The 27,355-nt window shown below is 46.1% G+C and overlaps 1 long non-coding RNA gene and 1 other non-coding gene across 2 annotated transcripts in view; one reads left to right on the forward strand and one right to left on the reverse strand.

Annotated features, from left to right (window-relative positions):
* LOC138294245 (uncharacterized) overlaps positions 1–16,261 on the forward strand; it is a 41,706-nt gene extending 25,445 nt beyond the window's left edge. Inside the window, exon 3 of the long non-coding RNA XR_011203299.1 lies at positions 16,012–16,261. This is a non-coding gene — a long non-coding RNA (uncharacterized lncRNA). The remainder of the gene's footprint in view (positions 1–16,011) is intronic.
* TRNAP-UGG (transfer RNA proline (anticodon UGG)) lies at positions 10,699–10,770 on the reverse strand. The gene has a single exon. It is a non-coding gene; the product is annotated as a tRNA-Pro (tRNA).
* Positions 16,262–27,355: the final 11,094 nt, after the last annotated feature.

Genomic DNA, 27,355 nt, shown 5'->3' on the forward strand with positions numbered 1-27,355 from the left:
TCAATGGTTTCTGGCGCTCATCGCTGGCACTTAATTGGCAACGCCGGCACTTATGACAGTCTACCACATGGTGGCGGTGTTTGTCATCTTTCAAGATGAACACAACAATAGTTGTTTATTCATTTAGTATACATTGAAAGGGACTAATACCTGCTTCCCTATCCATTCTTTTGACTTTGGGGGCCTCGAATAGTCTGAGTTGTCTAGCTTGTAGGAGTGTGATGCTTAGTAGTTGTGTTGGTATTGTTATTTGTAGAGCTGGCAGGGGCAATGGGTTGTGCAAGCTGTGTGGCCTCGATAGGTTGCTGTCCCGATAGAGCTTTTGTGTACTAATGCCCCTCACAGAAGGGTAGTCTTCAGCCTGGATCACCCACAATCGAGACTGAAAAAGGGGTGTAGGCTCTGCACTTAAGTGTGATCGTGGTAGACAAAAGGATGAGCATCACCTAAAGGCCTCCCTTCAACCTGCAGCTCCATTCTCCTCCTCAGTAGCATCAGAAAGGGCGGTGCTTCAGGAAGCGTAATGACCACCTCATGGAACAGTCTTGCAGACTCCCACAAACACCCTGACCTGCTGCTCACAACGGCCACCACATCACCACACTAAAGGAGCATTCAACACAGAGACCCCAGAACCCCCAAACATTCATAACTCAGTGGGTCTTAGAGAATCTGGAAGGGAAAGGAAAATACCCAACTTCCTGGAATTAAAGCAGGACAGGTGGAACCAGTCACAGATGGGGCACTTCCTTATGGACAGTGAATAGTGTAGTTCCCTTCGTTGCCACAGGCTACTACGGCAACGTGTGCTGAGGACAAAAAATATTTTTGCTTTAAGCCACTCTTTTTTTTAGATTGATGAGGGCCTGGCAGCTTCTACAACGATAAAGTTTGCAAAAACCATGCCAAAACAAAAAAAGGCATTGTTAAAGGCAAATGGTTAGCTGTCAATGTAGACCAATTGGCTTTGCGCATTCTTTCAAAGGTTTAGCGAAAAAAGAGATACAATGGTGAAGGAGTTGTCATGTGCGTACACTAGAACCCCTGCAGGACAGAGTCTCTGATTTTCACAGCCAGGACAATGCACAGGGATGGGACGGGAAGTGGGGGCGAGCAGGGCATTCCAAAGATAGGATACCCTATGGGAGGAATAAGCAGATACAAGCTTCCTCAGAAGAGGAACAAAAGTACCTGAGAGGGAAACAATAATAAACAGTGCTTAATGTGAGAAAAAATATGTTCCAAGCCCAAAGTTATGTTCGGAAGTCAGCTATTGAAACTACAAGTTACAAATACCAAGGCATTGTAGTCTTGAGTCCACCACATGCTTCTTAAATCTGTCCATAGACACTCCCTGCCTTCTAGTCTCACCCTTGAAAGTTCTTTTCTATGCCTGGGTGGAAAGTTTCATTCCTCTTGCGGGTTTGGGGGAATGTATTTACTTGCATTACTCTTGTATCACAGAGTTCCAGCCAAATTCTGCCAATCGGCGCACTGCAGAGGTTTTTCTCCCATGCGAGTGAGGTTTGGCGTCCCCTTATGTGATTCGTGTTCAGCATGTAACGCGCTACTAGTGCAAAATCGCAGCGCGAACAGTGTGAAATGCATATTTCTGCCTGTTGGCAGAACTCCAGAAGACGCACACAGTTTTTGTGTAACTCTGCGACATTCCACAGAGTGAAATTCCACGAGTTCTACCTACCCCTATTCTTTTTGTATTCCTGCTTTCTCCCTTTGTCACAGTTTTTCTGTCTTGGTCTTTCTAATTTATTTGTTTTGTTGTTGTCTCTCTTTTGCTCTGGATAAAAGTGCTCAAATTAAGCGCTGATAAATAAAGTATTGAAAATACCTGGCTCTGAGTTGTCTTTCACCCTCTGCATAGAGGATACTACAGAAGATATTTCGGGAATGCTCTCTAAAGAGCAGTCGAGGCTTGAAGCAGGCGGAAGGGGCGGGCGGCAGGCGGGGGGGAATAAAAATTAAATAATAAAAAATTAATAAACACTTACCTTGCTCGCCGCCGCCCCGCTTAATCCTCTCTGCCCTCGAGTGCAGGCACAGGCTCCCTCCCAGCCTGCGGCCAATCCTGACGCTGCTCAAAGCAACGTCACGATTGGCTGGGAGCGCCCAGCCAGGGCAGTCCCAGGCAGACTGGTAGCCTGTGCAGGCGCTCTCCTGCCAGACAACTGTGTTGCTGGGCTGGAGAGAGCCTACTGCGCATGTGTGCTTGGCCGGCCCGAGCCGTCCGGCCGAGCACACATGCGCTCTGAGGGGGAGTACTGAGCGCTCCCCCTCGCTGCTCGTCACCCCTGTGGCCCCACCCCTGATAAACTCAGTTTATTATAGTTTCCTTGTAAAGGTTTTCCAGCTGCCGCTCCTGGCAGGGGATGGTGGGGGGGAGGGTGGCGACGCTCCTAGCTATAGAGTTTATCTCATGGAAAGCACCAGTGTGACATCATGTCCTGGATTCCATTTTGTTTTCTGGTTCATGTAGTTTGGATATTTAAAAGATCGTTATTGGAACTAAATATGAACACCAAGAAGAGAAGAAAGATGCTTTGTCGATGAGCCACGAATGCCTGTTCTAGGAGAATGTAATAGGGCGGGAAAATTCAGCATTTTGGATGTGCGGCAGCCAGGGGGTGAACAAAACTGAGCAGGGGAGCACCCAGACTGAGGATAGGGAGGACGGCAGAGTCAGAGAGTTTCTGAAAGCGGGCTCCTCATAGGGTGACCACCTGGCACTGAGGCAAATTCTGGACAGGACTGTAAAAAATTCAGGACAAAGGGTCAAAATTCAGGACAAAAATTCAGGACAAAGGGTCAAAATTCAGGACAAAAATTCAAGAACAAACGTCAGTTTTACAGACACACACAAGAGAGGCCATGCCTCACTATGTTGTCAGTGCATTTATTTACTCTTTTTTAACATAGCACTATTTATTCACTGTGGACCTTTTGTGATTTCCTCCTGGTGTGCTACATTCAGGTGTCACATTACGTCCTTGTTCAGTAGTAAATAATGCCCTTCATGGCAAGGCCATCACCCCTACCCAAATCTACCCGATCTTTCCAGAAGAGAAAGTAACAGCAACATTTTGATTATGTTTCTGAACATTTAAAAACCCCTGGCAAACAGTTTGGGAAACATTAAGGTAATTAACCTTATGCTAGTTTAAACAAATTGAACAAAAACATCTGGCTTACCCCAACCGCCCATGGACTTTCAACCTAATTTTTTTTAAAGAGGCAGGGCGGATGGTGTGGGTGACAGTCTCACACCTAATGACAGGATGTGATGTAGCCATAACTTGTCTGTAGTCTCACTGCACTAGAGTGTATGTTTGGGACTCTACATTTATCTCAGAAATGGGAGCCCGGACTACCAATCAAAGATAATAAAAGAGTAGGATGAAATCGAGATCAAATGGGAGATCCACAGCAAGTAATTCAAAGGGTTGTTGCTAACAACTGGACAAATAAAGAAGAGAAGAACAAGGTGGGACAATTCCTAAAATCAGACAAGATGGGTCCACCAAGACTATTTGAAGGTATTGGGTACCTGGGGAGTTGTCTGCACACAGGAGCGAAACAGAAGGGGCACTGTCAAGTGGTTGAACAATTAACACCCATCCACCTTGGCAAACTCTTCTGGTGCAATGGTTCGCTGTTAGTGCTTGTGAAGTGTGAGCAGGGGCCAGACCCCTTGCAAGGTTGTGCAAGGCAATTGCCTGCTTAGTCCATGTCTTTATATGGTTTTGAAATTGAGCAAAAGCCAAACTAGAGATCTGGGTTATCCCTAAGTGTCAAGTACACATAGAATCTTCAAAATAGTTGGGATGTAAATTGCACAAAGAAAATTTACAAATTTTAAAATGTAATTAGTGTTTCTTTAACATATGGCACTGTTTTCGCCTTCATGCACAATTTGATCTCAGATTGAACTGGGAACCAGTTACCTTTCAATACCTAATGATTAATATGTACCATTCTTACACTGATTTCCAGGATGAAAATCTCGGCAGAGCGAACGGTTCCTCTAAGCCCAGTTTGCTTTTTGGTCTTCTCTTCTGCTTTCTGTAGAGGCCATGTGGCACTAGCGAAGATGGTGTGCTACCCCAATGATAGTATTATTTTGCAAACCTTCCCCGCTCGTCCTTCATTCCTTCTTCAGATAGGCCACACATCTGATTTGGTCACTGCAGCGCCATCGGGAGCTCTTTCCACTCTAAAGCTAACTGTGACTGCGGGTGGATTAGATCTTCTGGACTTAGAATGCTTTTATTCAGCTGCGGATGTCCAATGGGTGGCTCACTGGCTTTCTGCCCACCTCCCTGCATGAGATGGGGTTTGCCAGTAAATACTTTTAAGGAAGGCTTAATGCACTGCTCATCGTTTCCTACTGACCATTCTATGGTTCACAATCCGGGGTTATCATGCATGGCTTTCTCTTGCCTTGTCAGAACCTGTAAACTCACTGACACAAAGAAACCCTATGCTCCTGCACTACCTTTGCTAAGCCTTCCCACTCGCACAGGATGGCTGTGCTCAGAGCAACTCCATCAGTGGCATGTTGCAGGTGTCATAAAGTTGGGGACTTTGTTTCTGAACAGAGAGCTACTAAATTTCCAAACCCTTGTGGCAGACTACCATCTTCACCCCGGTCAACTCCTTACTTACAACCACCTTAAATAATCATTAAATGCCCTATTTCATGTCTGCTACCTAGCACTAACCCTACAAGAGGTGTGCCAGAAGCTCTGCACCATAGGAAATGGTGGCAAACTGATTGAATGGGTGTACAGACCTATCCTGCAACATGGAAACCACTCCAGGTCTTCTTGTCATACTACTTGGGTGATTGATGTACCAAACCTCTGCAAGATATGGACTAAAATACTGGACTTTCCCCACAAAGTATCTCACAGCTGTCACTTTAAGTAAATTCATAGTGCTTCCTTGTGAATGCATTCTGCCCGTTGCTTGCCATTGGCCTTGTGGTTTGTAACTCACAATTTGTTGCTTTCAATTTGCTGGCTTTATTTGTTTTAGGCTATGCAGCTTGAATTCCTCCCTTCCCTTGCCAAAACCTTATTTACAGTATCCTGCCGAGTGCTCCCTTTCTGTAAACAGGCCTGTAAATCTTGTTCTTATCTTATCATATTTGCTGTGCATTCAAAGAACAAAGTCAAATGTCAGGCTCTGTCTTCTTGTCTTCTGTCTAATGGCTACAGCGTCTAACAGTAAGGACGTACTCGCAAGGCGTCCTTACTGTTAGACGCTGTAGCCATTAAATAAGGAGTGGCGGAATAATGGGTTATTGAAATACTACCGGTGTTATGGATCGAAATTTCGAGTGGAGAAATTCACATTTTTGACTGTTGACGATTAGTGCCTGAATTAAGAAGCCCTGAAGAAGTCGTAAGAAATATATAATTTCCCAAGACGAAACACGTGTTGGCTGGAAGGATTATAACCTGTGGATTACAGACTGTGTAATGTGAATCAGATTTGGAATAAAGACTTTGGATTCATCAATCAACTTGACTGGTTGACTCCAGGACCATTGTGATATATTTTGGACTGATGTATTGAAATTGAAAGTTTTTTTTTAAGTGTTCATTTAATATTCCTGGTTTTCTATATAATAAGAAGGGACCCTCGCCACATCAAGTCTGTAGTTGGAGGTGCTTTCCTCCAAGGGTAGGGTGTTTCCCTGAAGAGGTTCCCCGATATCTACTGGGGGTAGATCATTACCCGTAGCGCCATTTATCCTCATTTTACACCCGCTTCGTTGTTTCACTCCAGTCTAGGCAACACAAATCTAATCCACACAACTCCACTCTCTGCCCCTCTGCAACGCTGCACTGTACGCCACTGCACTCTAAGCTAATACACTCTATGCTAATGCACTTTACTCTTTAACACTCAACTCTATGCCCCTGCACTCTACATCAATACACCATACATCATTCTAATCTACTCTGCACCTCTGCACTCTATGCCACGGCTCTCTACACTACTTTACTCTATGACATCACACTCTATGCCACCTTATGCAACTCCACTCTAACCTGCACTTCTCCACTCTAAGCCACCTCACTCTACTGTGAAATAATCTATTTTATGCCACTGCACTCTGTGCCACTGCATTCTATGCCACTGCACCCTACCCTGCACCTCTCCACTCTATGCAACTGCACTCTACTCTGAAACAATCTATTCTACGCCACTGTACTCTATACCACTCTGACCACTGCACTCTAGTTCAATGCACTCTACACTACTGCAAGCTGACACTCTGCAACACTGCTCTGGCCGCCACTATACTCTACACCACTCTGCTCTGTACTACTGCATTTTGCACCAATATACTCTATTCCACTGCATTCTATGCCACTCTACTCTGCCCAATGCCACTCTATGCAACTGCACTCTACACCAGTGTACTCTAAACAACTGCACTGCCCTTTACTCTGCACCACTGTACTCTATGCCACTGTTCTCTGTACCACTCTACACCACTGCACTGACACTCTACTCTGCAACTCTGCACTCTACACCACTCTACTCTATGCCACTGCACTCTAGGCACTATACTCTATACCACTCTACAATACTTCACTCTGCACTACTCTACACCACTACACTCTATGCCACATGAGTCTACTCTGCACTCTATGACACTGAACCACTCTGCATTACTGCACTCTCTGCTACTCTATTGTATGCCACTCTACTCCACTGCACTCTGCACCAATGCACTCTAAACAACTGCACGCCACTGCCCTCTACTCTGTACCACTGTACTCTACGCCACTGCTCTGTGCCACTCTACTCCACTCTACATCACTGCACTGACACTCTACTCTGCAGTGTTGCACTCTCCACCACCGTACTATACACCAATGTACTATGTGCTACTGCATTCTATGCCACTGCACTCTATGCCACTCTACTCTGCATCACTACACTCTACAGCACTTTGCCCTACTCTGCACCACTCTACACTACACCACTGCACTCCCTGCAACGTGAGTCTACTCTGCAATCTATGCCACTGCACTACTCTACACTACTGCTCTCTCTGCCACTCTATTGTATGCCACTCTACTTCACTGCACTCTATACCACGCTACTCTGTCCCACGCCACTCCACTCTAAACCAGTGCACTCTACGCTAACGCAATCTAAACAACTGCACTGTACCCCACTGCACTGTACTTTGCACCACTGGGCTCTACGCCACTGCTCCTATGCTACTCTACTCCACTCCACACCACTATGCCACTAGCTTTAAGCCATGCTGAACAGCAGCTACTCTGGTGCATAACATGGCTAATGGCTAAAACACACTAGCAAAGCCAATAACTCTTTCGTAGATGAGACCTATTGCTTTGCCAATGTTTGTTAGTACTATGAGGTACCTAAGTACCTGAAAGAACTGTAAAAAATACAATGACATCATAATAAAGGCTGCTACAAAATGCGCAAATACATTTCGGTGAAATTAAAAAAAAAACGCTTCTCAAATACAGATTTGAATAATATACAGTTTATACCTAGTGCTAAAAAAAAATTATAACACTCCATTAAAACCACACACTCCACAGCTCACCTTGGAACACCATTACAATACCTCTCTGAAAGAAATATCTTTGCCACCAGAAAACTTAAAGTGACTCCTTTTAGTAAAGTCAATGCAGGTTTTCAAGCCCCTTTGTATTTGCAGATTTACCAGTTACACACATTTGCATGTCTTTAGGGAAGGAGACCCCCTGGCAAGAAGGCCTTTTCTTATCTGTCTGCCCCTCCCTCCCTCAGAGCACAGGAGACCCCCTACCTTCCAGCCGGCTGGGGAAACTCCTCTGCCCATAATTTCGCCCTGCCTCCGTTGCCCTTTAGGTGAAAGCCTAAAATTACGGACAAATGCCGTCCGTTAAAGCTTTATCACGGACAACGGACAGCAGGGTGAAATTACGGACAGTCCGTGAAATTTACGGACGGGTGGTCACCCAAGAACATTAAATTTGTCATTTCATGTATGCAGGTAAAACAGTGAACTCGACATAGACACTCTACAAAAATGTGCACGAGCGATCTGCACATGTGAATTGTCTATCCAATGCCCCGCTTCGAAGCATCACCCCCTGACCCTGCCAGCTCTGCCCCGGGCACTGCCTGTTCTAGAGGTGGGCGACCCAGTGGAAGCCCGAGCGAGGCGCGAGCCTGATGCCTGGCTCTGGCCCGGCCCGAGGCCCTCTGGAGCCCTCGAGCCCACAACAAGCCGAGTTTTCAGGAGGCTTCTGCCAGCCACTCACGCGCTGACCTCATAGGTCAAGAATTCAAGACAAAGCAGTCATCTTTGATGCTAAACAGGAGAGAGAAAAATACACCTCGCATGTCAATTGTACAGCGTGAAACCAGAAATGCTGGACTCAGCCCCGACTTTCACACTTCAACCAATGGTGCGATCCTTGGGGAATATATTTTTCATTGAGCCTCTCATTCTTTACTATGACGTATAGAAGAATTACCTTCAAATGTGAGTGCGGGGTGTGCACTGCATAACAAAAAAGTATTTCATTTAATATTCAAAAATGTTGTTCTATCTATCATAAGAACCAATTCCCACATAAGATGCAGACGAGAACTGGAGTTACCCCTAGTTCACTAATGCATTGTGACCAGTGTAGAGACAGGAAATGTTTCCGAGTTCATGTTTAAAATCGAACACAATAAACACCTTTGAATGCAGCTGTCTAATCTGATGTACTAAGAGGAAACATTCTTAAGTCTTAAAGAAATCTTTTTTTGTTTTAATTTTGAAGGCGGTTTTGTCATATATGTATATGACGTTTATTAAATGAGTTACGGTTCAAGTATGTGTGTGCACGTGCACGGGTGTCAGAGGCAAGCCAGGCCATTGGCTCGGCTCTTAATTCTAATTCATTGGCCTGTCCACCTCTGGCATTAATCCCCCCCACCCACTGCCGGGGTTGGGGAGTGTTCTATCGTCTTTCTCCCTTGCTGAGGGCAGTGAATTAAATGAGGCAGCAGGGGGTCCTTTTGTGTTCACCGGCAGTACCCGGATGAACAGTGACTGATCCCGGAACACAAACAACCCCCCCCCCCCCCCCACAGCCAGTGCTTAATTTGTGGATCAATACTGCCGGTGCCCAAAGCCCTTCTTTTAAACATGCGGTTGCTGCATTTAAATATTCGAGCATAGAATAAATACTGAGGCGGCGGAATCCTGAAGCCATCTCGGCCTCTTTAATCAATTTACAGCCACTCCCTGCCCCTTCTGCTCACTCTTTCAGCTCTCTGCTTTCTACCTTTGTGACGCTTTTTCGTTTTTCTCTTCCTCCGTCTTTCCCATATGTGACTTTTGGTCGCTGCAAATGCTTGAGGCAGAAGGATAAGAGCCGGCCCTCCAAAATAAGTGCCGGTGCTCAGCACCGGAAACAATAATCACAAATTAAGCCCTGCCCCCAGCTCACCTAAATCACCGATAGCGCTTCTGCCTCACGCAGGTGAGGGTTTTGTTGATGTGTCAGCAGGGGTCAGAGGGCGAAGGGAGGGGCATAAAGGGGTGTTAAAAACATCTCCCACTGTGTGATAATGAAGGACGAAAACCACTTTAAACTGGCAGATCAGACAGAAAGGAACAGCATGAGGGGGGCGCTCTGTTGGACTAAGCGTAAAGCCCACAGCTCCAGGCGCCCCTCGGGATATTAGCGCCCTGGGCCGGGGCCCAGCTCGCCCAGGCTAAAGGCCGGCTCTGCTCTTCTTCAGGTGTAAACGCTGCCTACAATCTGTGAAGCACCAGCTTGAATATGCCCATCTCTCAAACACTGTGCCTCTGTACAGACCCGCGAAATGTATGTTTGGATATTACTGTGCCAGCAAACATACCCATGAGAATGAGTGCACTCAGTCAACTGGTACAGTATGTGGTGGTTCTTCACCAGTTTGGAAAAGTCATAAATACGAAAATCATGGGACATATAAAGTCCAGCAGGGCGTACTCACATAGTAAATGCGGCCAGTACAAGCCAAGAGCATAAACGACCCCACCCCTTATTTGGTAGGGAAAGACAGGTGTTACTGCTGTGCTTGCTCCCCGGTGCCACTGCACCTGCTGCACTTTTAAGAGGCATGCCCCTGAAAGAGACATCGAATGTACACATCACAATTACGGCGGCACGGAATCTAAGCTAGCTCTGTACACGAAGCACATATTTGGAAAAAAAAGAGTAAATGTTCGAGCTACTAGTCGAGAGGCCTCTGTGTTTGGGGAGGGGGTAGAGGGCGAGGGGCAGCTCTGCCTCTGGTGCCCTCACAATCCTTTGCACACTTCAGATGTCTCACACACCCGTGCACTGTCACAACTGACTGCTCTGTTCCACAGAGTGTGGTTTTAACACAGCTCTAACGACCCTGTCCGAAACACCCAACTGCTCGTGACAAAAATAAAACATGACAACACACAACTCCTCCTGCTGCTGACGTGGCAGCTCACGCGGCTTCCAGCTGTTTCTGCAGCTGTCCGCTGATCTATGGGGATAACTCTCCTTGTGACTGCGAGGGGCCCCAACTCCAAAACCCGCCCGGGGTGTGTTTTTTCAATGACTTATTTTTCTGATTCAACGGTTATTTGTCAACATATTACAATTGATGAAATGGCAAAAAGAAGGGCTCGTCCGGGATTTGACCCCGGGACCTCTCGCACCCAAAGCGAGAATCATACCCCTAGACCAACGAGCCAACTGTCAATAATACTCTGAAGTACATATAGGCAAACTTCCAAATGTGCACAGTGTGTACTGTGGAGTGTGTTTTTACTTGCAACAATTTTCAAATCTGAGGAAGTAGCCCAACTGAAGCCAGCTTTGAGGGAGCAGAGGTCAAATAAATGTCATGTTATTTTTTAAATATATATTCTTCCTTTTACTTAGAATACTTCAAAGAAATGCAGCGCCAATAAACAATCAGAGACTTATTCTGGGCACTTCACTGATTCTGCCACACTGATGAGGGTTCGGACCATGACTCACCTGTGCCTGGAGGGCCTGATTTGGACGATGGGTAACATGTATTGATCATGCATTGGGTGGCTCTACATTTTTACATATTCAAAGCTAGCGCGTTACCTTTTTTTAAGATCATGAGGCGTGATGCAGACTTGAGGTGTCCGAGCACTGTGATTTCATGTTCAGGTACATGCGAGTATACATGCCCGGTGCAGGGATGAAGACCCTGGCGTAACGAAACTTGACGGGTCCCCCCCACAAAGTACCTGTAACGGGACACCCTCCCTAGTGGACTCAGCCACCGACCTGCCGCCCCTGCACAATGTACTGTGGTGAGGGGGGACCACCGCGAGGGTTGCGGGGGCCTTTGTTACGCACTGAGTGAAGCAGGTGGTGACCGGTGGAGAGCAGGATGAAGGGTCGTCAGAGTTCCTACAGCGCTCCTTAGGGGGCGCGTGCTCTCAGAATTCGGTGGCGGATGGGGGGGGGGGGTGAGTTTCCAGTGGGATGTGCTGTCGGCGTGCCAGGAGGGTCCTCCTTCCCACGAGGCCTAGCACGCACAATCATCACCCCCTACATATGTGTCCTGTGCTGCCTTTCTTGTTAAAGAACATCCGGTGCCCTCCTTAGGGGGAAGTCACCTCTCGCTGCCAGGAGCTGTCTGGTGCAACTCACACAGAGGACCCGCTCCTGGAATGCCCTCCCTCTGCTGGGGGTACGAAGTACTATGAGATCTGATGAAGGAATGCAGTGTTACTGACTCTGCTGTAGTTGTACATTGTTAATGGCTTCTGCAGTTATTCAATGTTGTTTACTCTGCTGTAGCTGTGCAGTATTATCTGTGCTGTAGTTATACAGTGTTATGGACTCTGCTGTGATTATACAATGTTCAGTTGTGCAGTGTTACTGACTCTGTTGTAGCTATACATTGTTATCTCTGCTGTGGTCATGCAGTGTTATTACCTCAGCTCTAGGTACGCATTGTTATTGACCCTGGTGTAGTTATTCAGTGTTAATGACTTCTGTAATGCTGTAGCTGTGCAGTATTATCAGTGCTGTAGTCATGCAGCGTTAATATCTCTGCTGTAGTTATACAGTGTTATGATCTCTGCTGTGGTTATACAGTGTTATGATCTCTGCTGTGGTTATACAGTGTTATGGACTCTGCTGTAGTTACACAATATTATTGTAGGAAAGTACCAACTTGCCTGGCATGTTACCCCCATTTTTACATGTATGTAAGTTTGTGTTTGCCCGTCTCACTGGGATCCTACTAGCCAGGACCCCAGTGCTTATTGTTTGTGGCCTAAATGTGTGTCCCTGTGTAGTAACTAACCATGTCACGGAGGCTCTGCTAACCAGAACCTCAGAGCTTATGCTCTATCTACCTTTACAATTGTCACTATAGGCTAGTGACCATTTCCACAAATTCTAATTGGCACACTGGAACACCCTTAAAATTCCCAAGTATATCGTACCTAGGTACCCATGGTATTGGGGTTCCAGGAGATCCCTATAGGCTGCAGCATTTCTTTTGCCACCCATAGGGAGCTCAGACAAACCTTGCACAGGACTGCCACCGCAGCCTGAGTGAAATAACGCACACATTATTTCACAGCCATTTTCACTGCAGTTAAGTAACTTATAAGTCACCTATATGTCTAGCCTTCACTTGTTGAAGATGAGGTGCAAAGTTACTAAGTGTGAGGGCACCCTTGCACTAGCAAAGGTTCCCCCAAATAGTTCAGGGCCATTTCCCCGGACTTTGTGAGTGCGGGGACACCATTACACGCGTGCACTACATATAGGTCAATACCTATGTGTAGCTTCACAATGGTAACTCCGAATATGGCCATGTAACATGTCTAAGATCGTGGAATTGTCCCCCCATGACAAATCTGGTATTCGGGTGCCAATCCCATGCATCCCTGGGGCTCCACTATGGACCCCGGGTACTGCCAAACCAGCTCTCTGGGGTTTTCTTTGCAGCTACCGCTGCTGCCAACCTACAGACAGGGTTCTGCCCTCCTTGGGTCTGGGCAGCCCAGTCTCAGGAAGGCAGAACAAAGAATTTCCTCTGAGAGAGGGTGTTACACCCTCTCCCTTTGGAAATAGGGGTTAAGGGCTGGGAAGGAGTAGCCTCCCCCAGCCTCTGGAAATGCTTTGAAGGGCAAAGATGGTGCCCTCCTTGCATAAGCCAGTCTACACCGGTTCAGGGACTCCCCAGCCCCTGCTCTGGTGCGAAACAGGACAAAGGAAAGGGGAGTGACCACTCCCCTGTCCATCACCACCCCAGGGGTGGTGCCCAGAGCTCCTCCAGTGTGTCCCAGACCTCTGCCATCTTGGATCCAGAGTTGTGAGGGCACTCTGGAGGCCTCTGAGTGGCCAGTGCCAGAAGGTGACGTCAGAGACCCCTCCTGATAGGTGCTTACCTGACTAGGCGGACAATCCTCCTCTGAGGGCTATTTAGGATCTCTCCAGTGGGCTTTTTCTCAGATAACGACTTGCAAGAATTAATCAGAGTTCCTCTGCACCTCTCTCTTCGACTTCTGCCAAGGATCGACCGCTGATTGCTCCAGGACGCCTGCAAAACTGTAACAAAGTAGCAAGAAGACTACCAGCGACAATGTAGCACCTAATACTGCCAGCTTTCTTGACTGTTTCCTGGTGGTGCATACTTTGGGGGCTGCCTGCCTTCATCCTGCACTGGAAGCCACAAAGAAATCTCCAGTGGGTCGATGGAATCTTCCCCCTGCTCCAGAAGGCACCAAACTTCAGCGTCACCGGTACTCTGTGACCCCTCTCATCCTGACGAGCGTGGCCCCTGGAACACAGGTGTAGACCTAAGTGACCCATACTACCCAGTGGTCCAACTGTCCAAATTTGGACGAGGTAAGTCCTTGCCTCCCCTCTCCAGACAGTAATCCTTTGCACCACAAGAATTGCGGCTGCTAGGGCTTTTGTGCACCTTTTCAGGGAATCCTTCATGCACAGCCAAGCCCAGGTCCCCAGCACTCCGTCCTGCATTGCTCAACTCCCTGAATTGACCTCCTCTTTTGTAGTGTTGAGACGACTGCCATGCTCAGTTTTCTTGAACCCGTGTTCAAGGATTTCTGCTGGTGCTACCTTCTTGTGCATAGGCTCTCTACATTGCTGAGGGCCCCCTCTGTCTCCTCTCCCAAGTGGCGACATCCTGGTCCTTCCTGGGCCCGGGCAGCACCCTTTTTCTTTAACTGCGACTCTTGCAGCTAGCAAGGCCTGTTTGCGGTCTTTTGCCAAAAAAACAACTCTGCATCCTCCAGCACTCCGTGGGACATCTTCTGCACAAAGGAGAAGTTCCTAGCATCTTTTGTTGTTGCAGAATCTTCAGCTTCTTCCATCCAGAGGCAGCCATTTTACACCTTCATCCAGGGTTTAGTGGGCACCTGCCCCCCCGGACACTTTCACAACTCTTGGACTTGGGCCCCTTCCTTTGCATATCCTCAGGCCCAGGAGTCCGTCTTCAGTGGTTTGCAGTCTGTTGTGGTCTTTGCAAAATCCTCTATCACGAGTTTAGTGTGTTTCTGGGGAAATAGTAGTACTTTACCCCTACTTTCTAGGGTCTTGGGGTGGGGTCTCCTATACAACCTTAGTGTTTTCTTACACTCTCAGCGACCCTCTACACACTACACTAGCCTAGCGGTCCATTTGTGGTTCGCATTCCACTTTCAGAGTATATGGTTTGTGTTGTCCCTAGGCCTATTGCATCCTATTGTATTTTACAGGGTTTTCACTTTTTTTCTAATTGTTTTACTTACCTGATTTTGGTTTGTGTGTATATTTTGTGTATTTTACTTACCCGCTAAGGGAGTATATCCTCTGAGATATTTTTGGCACGTTGTCACTAAAATAAAGTACCTTTATTTTTAGTAACCCTGTGTATCGTGTTTTTTTATGACATAGTACCTATATGATATAAGTGGTATTGCATGAGCTTTGCATGTTTCCTAGTTCAGCCTAAGCTGCTCTCCTATAGCTACCTCTATCAGCCTAAGCTGCTAGAACACTACTAATCTACTAATAAGGGATAACTGGACCTGGCACAAGGTGTAAGTACCATCAGGTACCCACTATAAGCCAGGCCAGCCTCCTACAGTTATTGACTCTGCTGAGATTATACAGTGTTCAGTTGTGCAGTGTTACTGACTCAGTTGAAGTTATACAGTGTTATTATCTCTGCTGTAGTTATAGAGTGTTATTTTCTCTCCTGTAGTTATAGAGTGTTATTATCTCTGCTGTGGTCATGCAGTGTTATTATCTCTGCTGTAGTTATACAGTGTTATTGACTCTGCTGTGGTCATGCAGTGTTATTGACTCTGCTGTAGTCATGCAGTGTTATTATCTCTGCTGTGGTCATGCAGTGTTATTATCTCTGCTGTGGTCATGCAGTGTTATTATCTCTGCTGTGGTCATGCAGTGTTATTATCTCTGCTGTGGTTATACAGTGTTATTATCTCTGCTGTGGTCATGCAGTGTTATTATCTCTGCTGTGGTCATGCAGTGTTATTTTCTCTCCTGTAGTTATACAGTGTTATTATCTCTGCTGTAGTCGTGAGGTGTTATTTTCTCTGCTGTAGTTAGAGAGTGTTATTTCTGCTGTACTTGTGAAGTGTTATTGACTACTATAGTTATACAGTGTTTTGGGGTTTGCTATAGTTAGCAGTGACATCGTCTCCTCTGTAGTTTTATGCAGTGTTATTAACTCTGATGTCATTTAAAGTCATATTGGCTCCACTTTAGCATAATTGGCTATCGTGTAGGCATGCAGTGGCATTGATTGTGCTTTAATGATATGTTACTGGCTCTGCAGTAGTGATGCAGTGTTATTGACTATATCATGGCTATGCAGTGGTATTAGCTCTGCTCTAATCATGCAATGTTATGGACTTTGTTGTAATTATATAACCTTGCTATAATTGTTTTCCCTTTTGTTTAGCTGCTTTTAATTTTTGTCTTTGGTGGTGTTACCAAACAATATTGTGTGAACTGGATTGAGGAGTTTAAAACAACGATCGCCACCGTCCCACACATCAACAGAACGACCGCCGGTGGCAGATCGTTCTCCCACCTCGCTGCCAAGACGTGGAACACTCTTCCCACCCACCTGCGACAGACACAGGACCTACTTACCTTCAGGAGACACCTCAAGACTTGGCTGTTTGAGCAGTAGCAGCCCCTCTATCCCATCAGCGCCTTGAGACCTCACGGGTGAGTAGTGTGCTTTACAAATGCTCTGATTGATTGATTGATTTTAAAATAAATATTTTGAAATTCATATCCCATTTCTAGTGCTCCTCCAGTGTGCATTGCTTTATTGAAAGATCGTTTGCATTGCCATAGTGTCCCTGAAACCTTTATGGGACTGTTAGTAACCCAGGAAGCATTGACACCACACCAGCAAGGATGCTCAGTGGGTTGTGGGCAGGGGTATAGCTTGGTCAGTATGATTGGAGGCTGGGGTGTTAGCTTCAGATTTCCCGACAATCTTGCGGGCACATGATGTTAAAATACTTTATACAACAAGCAGGCGCATGAGAGGGGTTTAAGAGGCTGTGGAAAGGGAGAGGATTGCTGATTGGTAGGTGTACTACGTGAGAGAAAACGCATTATTTTGTGAAATAGCCAAAAAAATTTAAGTCTTTCCAAACAGAGAGAGGGAGAGAGAGTGTGTGTGTGTGTCTATCTCTGTAATAATTCCTGGTGAAATCTGACACACACCTCACCATACTCGACAGAAAGCACCTGCAGCCAACTATTTATCAGAAAATACATTTATTAGGGGGTTGTAACACCCCTCCCAAAAACTACGTCCCTGATTGTGGGACTACAATAACCTGTACCCCTTGTACAAGTTATGGTGCACTGAACTCAGTTCCTGATCCACTGAGTAGAGAAGTCAAACCCTGTAGACCTGGACCAGAGTCCCAGGTTACGCACCTTGGCAACCAGTGATAGAGCCTTAGAACCATCTGCCCAAATACTCCAAACATCTCTAGACTTTCCACAATCCCCTGGACTCATGTGAGGCTCTTCCTGCGCTATTTTGTCCCACCAAACATTTTTCCCACGTTCCACTTTCTGTCACTATGTGGTCCGCCAAGCCAATTTATTTTCTTCCAATGAATTTTATCTCATATTCAGGCATGGTCACCTTCTTGACAGTCTCACACACTTGTAAAATTTACTTTTTCACGCCAGCCACTTCTATTTGATGACCACGCTCACTCTTACTGGCTTGTTGAACAGTGCCCTCACTTTCCACAATCCTTAGAAAATGGGTACCTTGAAAGACAAGGTGCCCAGGTCAAAGAGTGTCTCGCATTTCTACATCGGGTACATTCATGTTGACTTTCTTGGTCAATACCACTCTTTATTAGCTCTTTACTTCTCTTTGTCTCCTTTTTAACCAGCCCTTTGCTTAAATGTTGCTGCCATCTCCTTGATTTAATTTACATCTCTTTCACCACAGTTGTTCACCTTCTTTATCCAGCTCGGCTTGTATTCCACGTTCTCCGCTATGGGCACTCTTTCCTTGAAGTCGAAACTCTTTGCCAATAGTTTTCTTTGGGCTCTCAGATTGTTTGCACATGAGACCTGCACTGATCAGTGATTCTGTGGGTCAGATCCCTCAGCCGTCCCATACAATTTGCCCCCCTCTCCATTGTCCTTTGAATACCCACTGACATGGTGGATCCTCAGACAGTTTTATTGCCCTTTCAAACACACCCAGTGCTTTTCCAGCTGTAGAAGGCCGAACATGTAGGTAAAATCTATTAATGTCAGCAACAGTCCTCATTCCTATGGATGAAACACACAGCTGACCAAATAAAAAAAAAATCACAAAACACAGCCCAAAATCAATTCATTTTCTCACAACTGAATTTGCCAGGTTTATATTGGAGCCTGTATCACCCCCTGTATTTTTATTTTTCTATATGTAAAAATAGAGAAACAGGTCTCCTTGTGTGGGATGTGTGATGGTCTCAAACATGACTGCTAATCCAATAGCTCTGTAGACTGACACACACATGAGTTTGCAAAAAAAGGCACATGTTTCCTCATGAATCTTTAAACAGCTGCCAATGTGCATTGCACGGAAGTGTTAAAGTCATAGTGCATAGCAGGTGAGTGGAGTATCGCTTCCTATAGCTAGTGCTTAATTTGAGCCGGAGGTCACAGATGGGCCTCATTTTTGGAGACCGGCACTTTTGTTTCCTCAACAGACTGACACAGAACAAGAGAGAGAACGACATGAAAGGGGAAACGAAGAAGAAAGAAAAAGACGGAAAAGAAAGCAGGAATGAAAAAGATTCTGCAAGAATGATATAAATAGTAGGGAGTGTCTGGGAATGGATAAAAGAGACATTATATGGCACCCTGACAGTCAACAGCTCCAGCAGCAAATCTTTGGACCTCAGCACTTAGGGCCTGATTACAACTTTGGCGGAGGGGGTTAATCCGTCCCAAATGTGACGGATATCCCGCCCGCCGTATTACGAGTCCATTATATCCTATGGAACTTGTAAAACGGTGGGCGTGATATCCGTCACATTTGGGACGGATTAATCCCCTCCGCCAAAGTTGTAATCAGGCCCTTAATCTTTCAGAAATTGAGCACTGCTTACTGTGTCAAAATCCCTAATGTGTTCAATTGCAAGAGTATTTTGATCAGTTAAATGAATACGGAAAAAGAGTAGTTTTGGGTTAATCTTTTCCCATAATATAAAATAATTATGGCTAAAATACAGATAAAAGAGCATAAAATAAATTTGATGAATTACAGACAGAAATGGCTTAAAAATGAATACCATGAAACATAGAGCTGTGTTTATCTCACCCACTTTCCCTTCATTCTGGAATTCAATAGTAGGTAATAGTACATTGAACGGGTCTTCCGGAAATTGATGTCCTATATATTAGAAAATATTTAAACGCCTGGACATGGCGTTCTAGGTTTATTACGTTCATTAATTCTGCAAAAGAAAAGTTAACCTAGTTTGCCAAATCTAATCTGCCAGTTCCTGGGTGTGTCTCATGGCGGCTGCACAGAAAACATTGAAGTTGTTAGTCTTAACAGGTGCGGCTAGTGGTGGTGGTGGGTGCGTGTATGGGTGTGTAGGTGCGTGTTTGTATTTATATATACATATATGTATTCACTGGAAAAAAAACAAGGTTACAGGGATGATATAATTAGGCTCATATTTTAAACGTAGACAACCATAGAAATTAATTTAGACATGTCTTCAACTTCAGTCAATCACCGTGGGTCATTATGGATTAAGTCCTCACAAGGACAGTAGCACCTGTTCAAGTCCTCACAAGGATGGTTCTGTGTGTGTGATTAAATAACAATATATTTTCAAATTTGAAGCAGGATCCTGTATCATGATTTTTTTTCTTGATATTTGTCTGTTATTAGTATATTTTAAAAATATTGGGAAAGGTTAGTCCCCACAAGGCAGGTTTGCACACATAGGCCCATATTTATACTTTTTTAGTGCCACATTTGCGTCATTTTTTACGCAAAAGCAGCACAAACGTACTAAATAACATTGTTGTTTTTTTTCGTCAAAAAGCGGCGCAAATGCGGTGCTAAAAAAGTATAAATATGGGTCATAGCCCCCACAAGGATGGTAAAACCTGTATGTATGTGTGTGTGTGTGGTGCCTTTCGCAATGTACTAAGGCTAATTATTCTTGCAGTGGATATCATTAAAAAATGAAAGTTAAATAATTCAATAATGATTTAGCCTGACCACCGCTTGTGGAGCACTGACAAAAGTGGCTTTAAAAAACTTTCTGCTAAAAAGAAAAACAAAATCCTTCAGATCAAAGCTACAGGACTGTGATTCGTCCTATATAGACAGGAGTCACATGAACCGCACACCTTACAGGCATCTGGTAGTAATGGGCTTGTGATATTAAGGGAGGTGATTTATTCTGCAGTCTCTGCATCAAAGCAGTCTACACAAGAGGCCATAATCCATTCAATTGTGGTTTCTTTTAACAAACTAATTCATAACCCTCCCCCGATGAGCCGCACACTGCTAAAAAAAAGCAGTTTCAATTTGTCAATATATAAAAATGCCGAAAAATAAATCCTGAGGTGACTAGCATATCAAGAAAATTATAAAAAATGGTATTTTCTAAGCATTCTTATTTAAAAATCCCAACACGGTTACTTTTAAAGGGGATTCTTTCTTAAAGGAAGAAGCTGATAATATTTACAGGAAGCCCCTTCAGACACTAATTAATTATATCTCCTCTCTTAAAGGCTAAAAGGGAAATACTGATGGTGACAATTTAGGGATCCCAAAATACCTCAATGTCAATTCTAACTCTGGTGCTTGCTAGATGCTTGCTTTGTGTAACCCATACTTTGATCCACATGTCATCACACAACCAAGATCTGGTGATTGGGCACCACCCGCCTCAGTGTCAGAATTTGTTGCCATTGGATAAGTGAGGTTTTTGGACAAGGCAAATGGAAATAAACCCCAGGTAGAATGTGTGAGAAAAGGCCTCTTTTGACAAGGTTAGCCCTCCACTTTCAGCCTGGTATATGATGTAGCCTCAAAGTTAAAGGTGCCAGGGCCCAGGGCCCCTGCTAACCAGGTCCCCTGGGATAGATCTCTTTCCCTAAACTGTTGTGATGCATTGGCACAATGGGCAACAACTTTAGCTGCCACCATAAGTCCCTAGTAAATGGTACTTAGGTAAACATGGTATGGGGTACTAAGGGTAGTTCCCTGAGCAGCACTGACTGTGCCACCCTCTAGGGCCATGCATCCAGATGCATCCACCACTGCCATTGCAGGCTGAGTGCTCTGATGCAAACCTAAAACACCTTTTCCACTATACACTGCGTGCACTACAAGTAAGACACCCCTCTGGCAGGCCTTCCAGCCCTAAGGCAGGGTGCTTCTGCAGCACACATAGAAGTGCCAGATCTTCATTGTCGATTGTTTATGTGCAGGAAGGCAAACCTTCCTGTACATAAACAATCATCCGCACAATGCAGGCACCCTTGCACTATAGTGGAAGGGTGCCTGGGTTGGCGCTAGGCAGCTGTTACAGTGCCAGCGCAGGGGGGAGAGGACAGAAATGTGTTGTATCTTGTAGATATGGTGTATTTGTGCCCTTTTCCAGTGGTGCAGGGAGGGGCAGCAAGAGACTTGCAAATATGCCTCAAAGTGTGCAGTATATGCTGAGGAAAGAAGGCGAGGAGAGGGTTATTTGCAGGAAAAAAATTAGAGCAAATAACCAAATCTCAGGATGTGAACTATAGAAAGAAACCATATTATTTGCTTGTGCATTACTGCAATATTAAGAACTTACTGACGAGCCCTAGAATCATCACACACACGACGCCATTTCTACACTTCAAACTTACTGATGAGCCCTAGAATCATTAAACGGTCCGACCCCGCAACAAAGGGGGTTTGACTACACAACCAAAGAAATGGGCAGTCGTGGCCTACAGGGTGGTCAGGTTTTTTCAGCTCTAAACAAGATGCCAAGCCACAGAAGTAGAACTGCACCTGATCAGTTAGCACGTGCACAAACCAAAGGCTGCCATTGCACCACTCCAGCAACCCCCCCCCCCCAATCCCAATGCCGATGCCATCTGTACACTTCAAACCTTTACAGGAAAATGTGACATTGCAAGGCCTTTCAGATGCCAGGAGACCGGACAATTGTGTCTGAGCAGCTCTTGTGTCTGGCCACAAGAACACTCACCAAGGAAAGACCTTGAGATCATTGCTTCACAAATCTGACTGATCTACCACATAAACAAGCACTGGCAAATCCAATGCATCTCGCCTGGTAGACCTATTCACCCTGCTAATGCTTTTCAGGGATGATGCGCAGCATTTGTAAAAATATTTTTTTTTAAGTGTCATGACGTCGGCATTGTGTAGGCGCACGGATTTCCTATGACCTAGGTGCGTGCATGCGTCACCGCACATAGAATGATACAGGCTGCATTTTCTTATTTTTTTCACCAATCTGAGCTGAGGGACAACACTGTCATAGGTAAAATAAAAGAGGAAAGAAACTTTAATTGTGTGAAAGTAATCTTCATGTGGTGGAGCGCCTGCAGCAAAAAGGGTGGTCGGAAGGTGGGTTTAAATGAAAATAAATCCATAAGGGGGGTAATGTGTGAAAGCAGCATTCAAAGGAGAGAGCAGTGCGGAACGGAGAGGGGATACTGCTCCGCAAACCTGGGGTTATACTGGATGGCAGAGCCCCCCAATCTCTGCCCAGTGGGGGTTTCTCTTGACCCGATGTCCGGTCCAGCCCTGGTGCTGTCAGGACTCACAAGCGGTGGATCCAGGACCCTGGAGTCAGTGTCCCCCGGGGAGGCGGGGTATCCTTCTACCTGGGGGCTGGTGAGGGGGGGATAAGGGGCACCACGGACAGCCGTCCTTCAGAGGCGTTTATAAGGTAATTAGTAACTGTGCCCGGTCTGACTGCTCCATGGTGCGCTGAATGATGTGTTACAAGCCGGAAGAAGCATTGGCTAATCCAGGAGGCTGTTTCTTTTGCTTCGTGGGCTTTGCTTAGAAAGGGAAAGTTTGCATTGTTGGGTTTGCAGCTTTATAGAGCCCTGAAGTTGGTGATTATAAAGAGAAAACTGCCGAGATGTGCAGCCACTGACACCTCTTGTATGCCACGTCCATGGCCGTTAGGAGCTTTCAATTGCTCAGTTGGTGAACTGCAGTGAAGAGCGGACATCCTCAGGTCACAAATCCGCTCCCAGGACTTTTCCTCAGTCTCCTCTGTTTCCTCCGCTTTCCAACCCCAAGCAGCTCCTTCCTCAGCCCCGCAGACCCCTTGGCTTTTCCCTCCTCCTCTCCTCCCCCTCCCAGTCCAGCTCCCTCCTCCAGCTGGGGGGGCGGGAGAGTCTCCCCTTAGTCCCTTTGTGCAACCCCCCCTGATGAGACAGAGCCGGGGGGGGGGCCCTGGGCTGAAGAGCGAGGCCGGTGCCCCCCACCCCCGGCTGAGGCAGCCCCGGAGCTGCTTGTTGTGAGTGGAAGGTGATGCTGCTGGGAGCTGCTGAGAGCGTCTGCTGGGAGGTGAGAAGGTTGTGTGAAGTGTTGAGGAGGAGCCGGTTTGTGTGTTTGTTTTGTGCAGTGAGTGTGTGTGTTTGTTGAGCCTGTGGCCCCCTGTGTTGGTGTGAAGGAGCTGAGAAATTTTAAAAATCAGTCACTAAGGCAGGACACAGCGGATTGAAGGACATGACGAGGAGCTACACAGAAGTCATCCTCATACCTGATCCTCTTTAGTATAGTGGTCAGTATCCCCACCTGTCACGCGGACCGGGGTACAATTCTCCGACGGGGAGGATGGTTATTTTAATGTCTTTCAATTGAAAGTTCATTATAAATTTGGAAAAACTGTACATTTTAGGAGTATTCTTCCTCACAATATTTTATTGCAATCCATACCATTAAACTACTTAGTATATACCATTCTATTTCATGGCCACAGCTCTTCCCAAAAAGAATGGACATTTGTGGTGAATTTGGGGTTCCAACGATGTTGTTTACGGATTAATGAGGGATATGTCTCAAACGAAAATATATCTCATCGACTTTAAGTAACAGCCGTTTAGTCCACTACAAAGTGATTAGAGTCGCACTCAGAGGACGCAGAATCTCCCACAAGTCCCACCACTGGTCAGTCACTGACATGATACTGGTCCCGGAATGACTGCACAAAAGAGGTCTATAAACGGTATTAATAGCCCGACCCCGATATAGCGCTCGCTCCCTCTCTCTGCGGGGTCTCTGCCCTCCTGCGGTTAGAATCTGCACTTCTCAGTGTCTCAGACACGTGGCAGTAAAAAGGGGTCTTTGGGGTGTGATTTCCCAGTAAAGATGGGTGAGCAGAGAGACAAGCCCCCCACAGCCGGGCCTGTGGTTTGTAGAGGTGACACCTTCTGTCCTGTGCAGTGAGTGGGTTTTAACTGAGCGATCCCTTTAAACAGCCACGAGAAGACGGATCAGTGTAGAGTGAGCAGCTATCAGCGCCGAGAAGACAATTTTATGTCAAGAACGGAGGCGAGTATTATGCTTCTCTAACTTGCTTTAATTTCAACAGCAGCAGTCAAGAACTACAACTCCCAAAAGGCTTAGAACGAAGAAGCCAATGGGAGCGAAAAACGTAAGTAAAAATGCACCAATCAGAACAATGACAGCTACGTATCCCTACAGCTTGACTGCGACCAGTCCTCTTTCTTGCTGCTCGCAGTCAAGATAAGTCATACACTTTTTCTTTCCTATGCTTAGTTGTTATACTGTAGTATATGTATTATTTCTACTTCTGTTACATTTCCGCTTGCGCATTGGTCTTAATGTAGTTTGCTATCATTTTATTCTTGTTTCGGCTTATTCAGCTCGAATTTGAGGGGTTATCGGCTCGCGTGGACTCCAGGCAGCATTGCTGCCGCGAACGTTCCAACGGCCGCGTTCGCTTGAACGCGTCCGTTTTCTCCCCTCACCTGCGTCCCCGGCGGCTTCGCGTCTTCTCTGCCTGCCTTATACTGCCGTTCTGGACGCCCGACGGTGCGGTACACTTTAAACAGCCCCATACCTCGTCCGCAAGGTTTTCTCAATACTCCGGTCTCCTTTCCTTCAGAACGAAGCACTCGGCCACGCCTTCGGGGGCGTGCTTATTGATTTTTCTACCGACCCACAGTATTAACCGTTTCTTCTTCGACTTTTGCCTCACTTCATAAATTTTTTGGTCATTCCTGCTCGCCCCCTGGTGGTTTCAGTCGGTATGGAAGGCCAAATTTCCCTTTCTGATATCTCAGGCAACAAAGAGCTGGGAGCCTTTATTAATGAGGCTATGACAAAGGCTATGACAGCCACTATGTCCAAAATGTCGAAAAATATTGAGAGTTCTGTTCAGAACATGTTTTACAAATCCTTCATGGCCCATTCTGCGGGGGTTAGCAGAAAAAGACAAAACAAGGATTTGTCACAAAAAAATGATGGCGCTTTATTGACTGGTGAAGTCTCTTCACCCATGACTGAGGACGAAATGCCTCCCGGGCCTCCTTCTCAGGAGGGGAATGTTGAACACGTACCTGGTAAACGTACGTCCAAGACTAAAAATACTGTACCAGCGCCAAAACAAATTGTGATATCACATATTTCGGACACCGACGACGATGTTGGTGATTCTGATGATGGAGATAATGATTCCGACGTGTGGGGTTCGCTCTCCCAAGCTTCCCCTCCTAAAAAGCCTAAGTTGGATGTTTCAACCCCTTTCTCTGCAAAAATTGTACTTGACTCGGATGGTAATCCCATGTTCGACCCCTCTTACCTCCACCATCCCAATTCCACAGAGTGGACTCCCGCGGCCCATGTGGGTCAGTACATAACGTCCAGGTTAAGGCTTCCCCTGGATAAACAAACAAGAGCAAAAATGCGATCTGAATGTCCCAGACCTTCCCTCTCTTCTAATGTTACTGCAACCCCGGCAATTGATGAATCTCTCCTAACCTTTTTCTCTAAATTTGGCAAAGACCCCCGCAAAGGGGTAGACAAGGCCTGGTCTAATTGCCAGGACAAACTTCTAGACCTAGTAGGTCCGTTGGCTTGTATTTTGGACTTGGCGGAAGCAGCCAAAATAGAAAATACTGACATCGATCCCTCCGAATTGTCTCTCTGGACCCAAAGGGCCTTTTGCTTGTTAGGCAATGCCAATGCGGCCATCACTCATGAGCGAAGGAAGGGGCTTCTACTCAAATTGGATCCCAAATTATCCAATCTGGCTTCCAGGGACCCTGGAGTGAAAGCTGGGGGTCATCTCTTCGGGGACTCATTCGTTAAGGACCTTGCAAAGTTCGTGGCTACCTTTTCTTCAATCGACAAGGCACAGCAGAATATCAAAAAGGTGTTTAACCAACGGGTTTTCGCCAGGGCCGGTACAGGCAGGAGCCGCTCTACCGGCCGTTTCACCCATCCTCAGGGAACCAGAGGCTCCTCATATGCATACTCCAGTTATGGATACCAAAGCTACAAACCCCAGTTTTACCCTCAAAGAGGCAGGGGCTTCAGGGGCCGTGGACAACGTGCTTTCAGAGCCAACAAAATGCAAGGTAAGCCTTACCTCTGGCCTTCCTCCAGTGGGGGGAAGGCTACGTTACTTCATTCAAAACTGGCGTTCTCTAACGTCCGATCCATGGGTGCTGAATACAGTTCAGGGTTATCAAATAGAATTTTATTCACAGCCTCGTCAGATTTATTTTCCCCCTCCGCTGATCTTTTTAAAAGAAATGTCCCTTCTCATATCGGAAGAAGTGAATTCCCTTCTTTCCAAAAATGCCATTCAAATTTCGACACCAGACTCCTCCGGGTTCCTCAGTTCACTATTCTTGGTTCAGAAGAAAAACAAAAAATTCAGACCAGTTATAAACCTAAAATTCTTCAACCAGTTTGTCATATATCGACATTTCAAGATGGAGACGATTCTCCATCTACGGGACATTCTCCTCCCTCTAGATTTCATGGTACGGCTAGACCTTCAAGATGCGTACCTTTCAGTTCCCATTCACCAGGAACATCGAAAGTATCTTCAGTTCCATTGGCTAGGACAAACTTACCACTTTTCTTCCCTTCCGTTCGGTCTGTCGTCGGCTCCATGGTGCTTCACAAAGCTGATGAAGCCAATAACGGCGCATCTCAGAGCGTTGGGCATCAGACTGCTGATTTATCTCGACGATATCCTCATTTTACATCAGAATCGCGAGGCCCTTCTCTCCCATCTACAATTAACTTGTTCTCTTCTCTCCCAATTAGGCTTTCTGGTCAATCAGGAGAAATCAAGCATGGTCCCTTCTCAAAGAATTCAGTTTCTGGGATTCGAAATAGACTCCTCTACCTCCTCTCTTCACCTTCCCTTACAAAAAGTCAATTCTATCAAAACAGAAATCCGAAGGACTCTTCGAAACACTCACATCTCTCTGAGATCTTTGGCCAGGATCGTGGGCCTCTTGTCCTCTTCGATTCAGGCCATATTTCCCGGCCCCTTGCACTATCGAGCCCTCCAACGATTAAAGATTTGTCACCTCAGAAAAGGCCTAGCCTATACCGACCTGATTGTTCTAGATCAAGAATCTCGCCTAGAGCTGCAATGGTGGATAGACCATTTAGACGCCTGGAATGGCAGAACCATCTTTCCGTCAGCCCCAGATCTTGTGTTAGAGTCCGATGCAAGCCTGACGGGTTGGGGCGCCCGCTGTGGACCAATCTCGACTGGCGG

This window comes from Pleurodeles waltl, chromosome 4_2 (genome assembly GCF_031143425.1).
Source record: "Pleurodeles waltl isolate 20211129_DDA chromosome 4_2, aPleWal1.hap1.20221129, whole genome shotgun sequence".
Classification (NCBI taxonomy): domain Eukaryota; kingdom Metazoa; phylum Chordata; class Amphibia; order Caudata; family Salamandridae; genus Pleurodeles; species Pleurodeles waltl.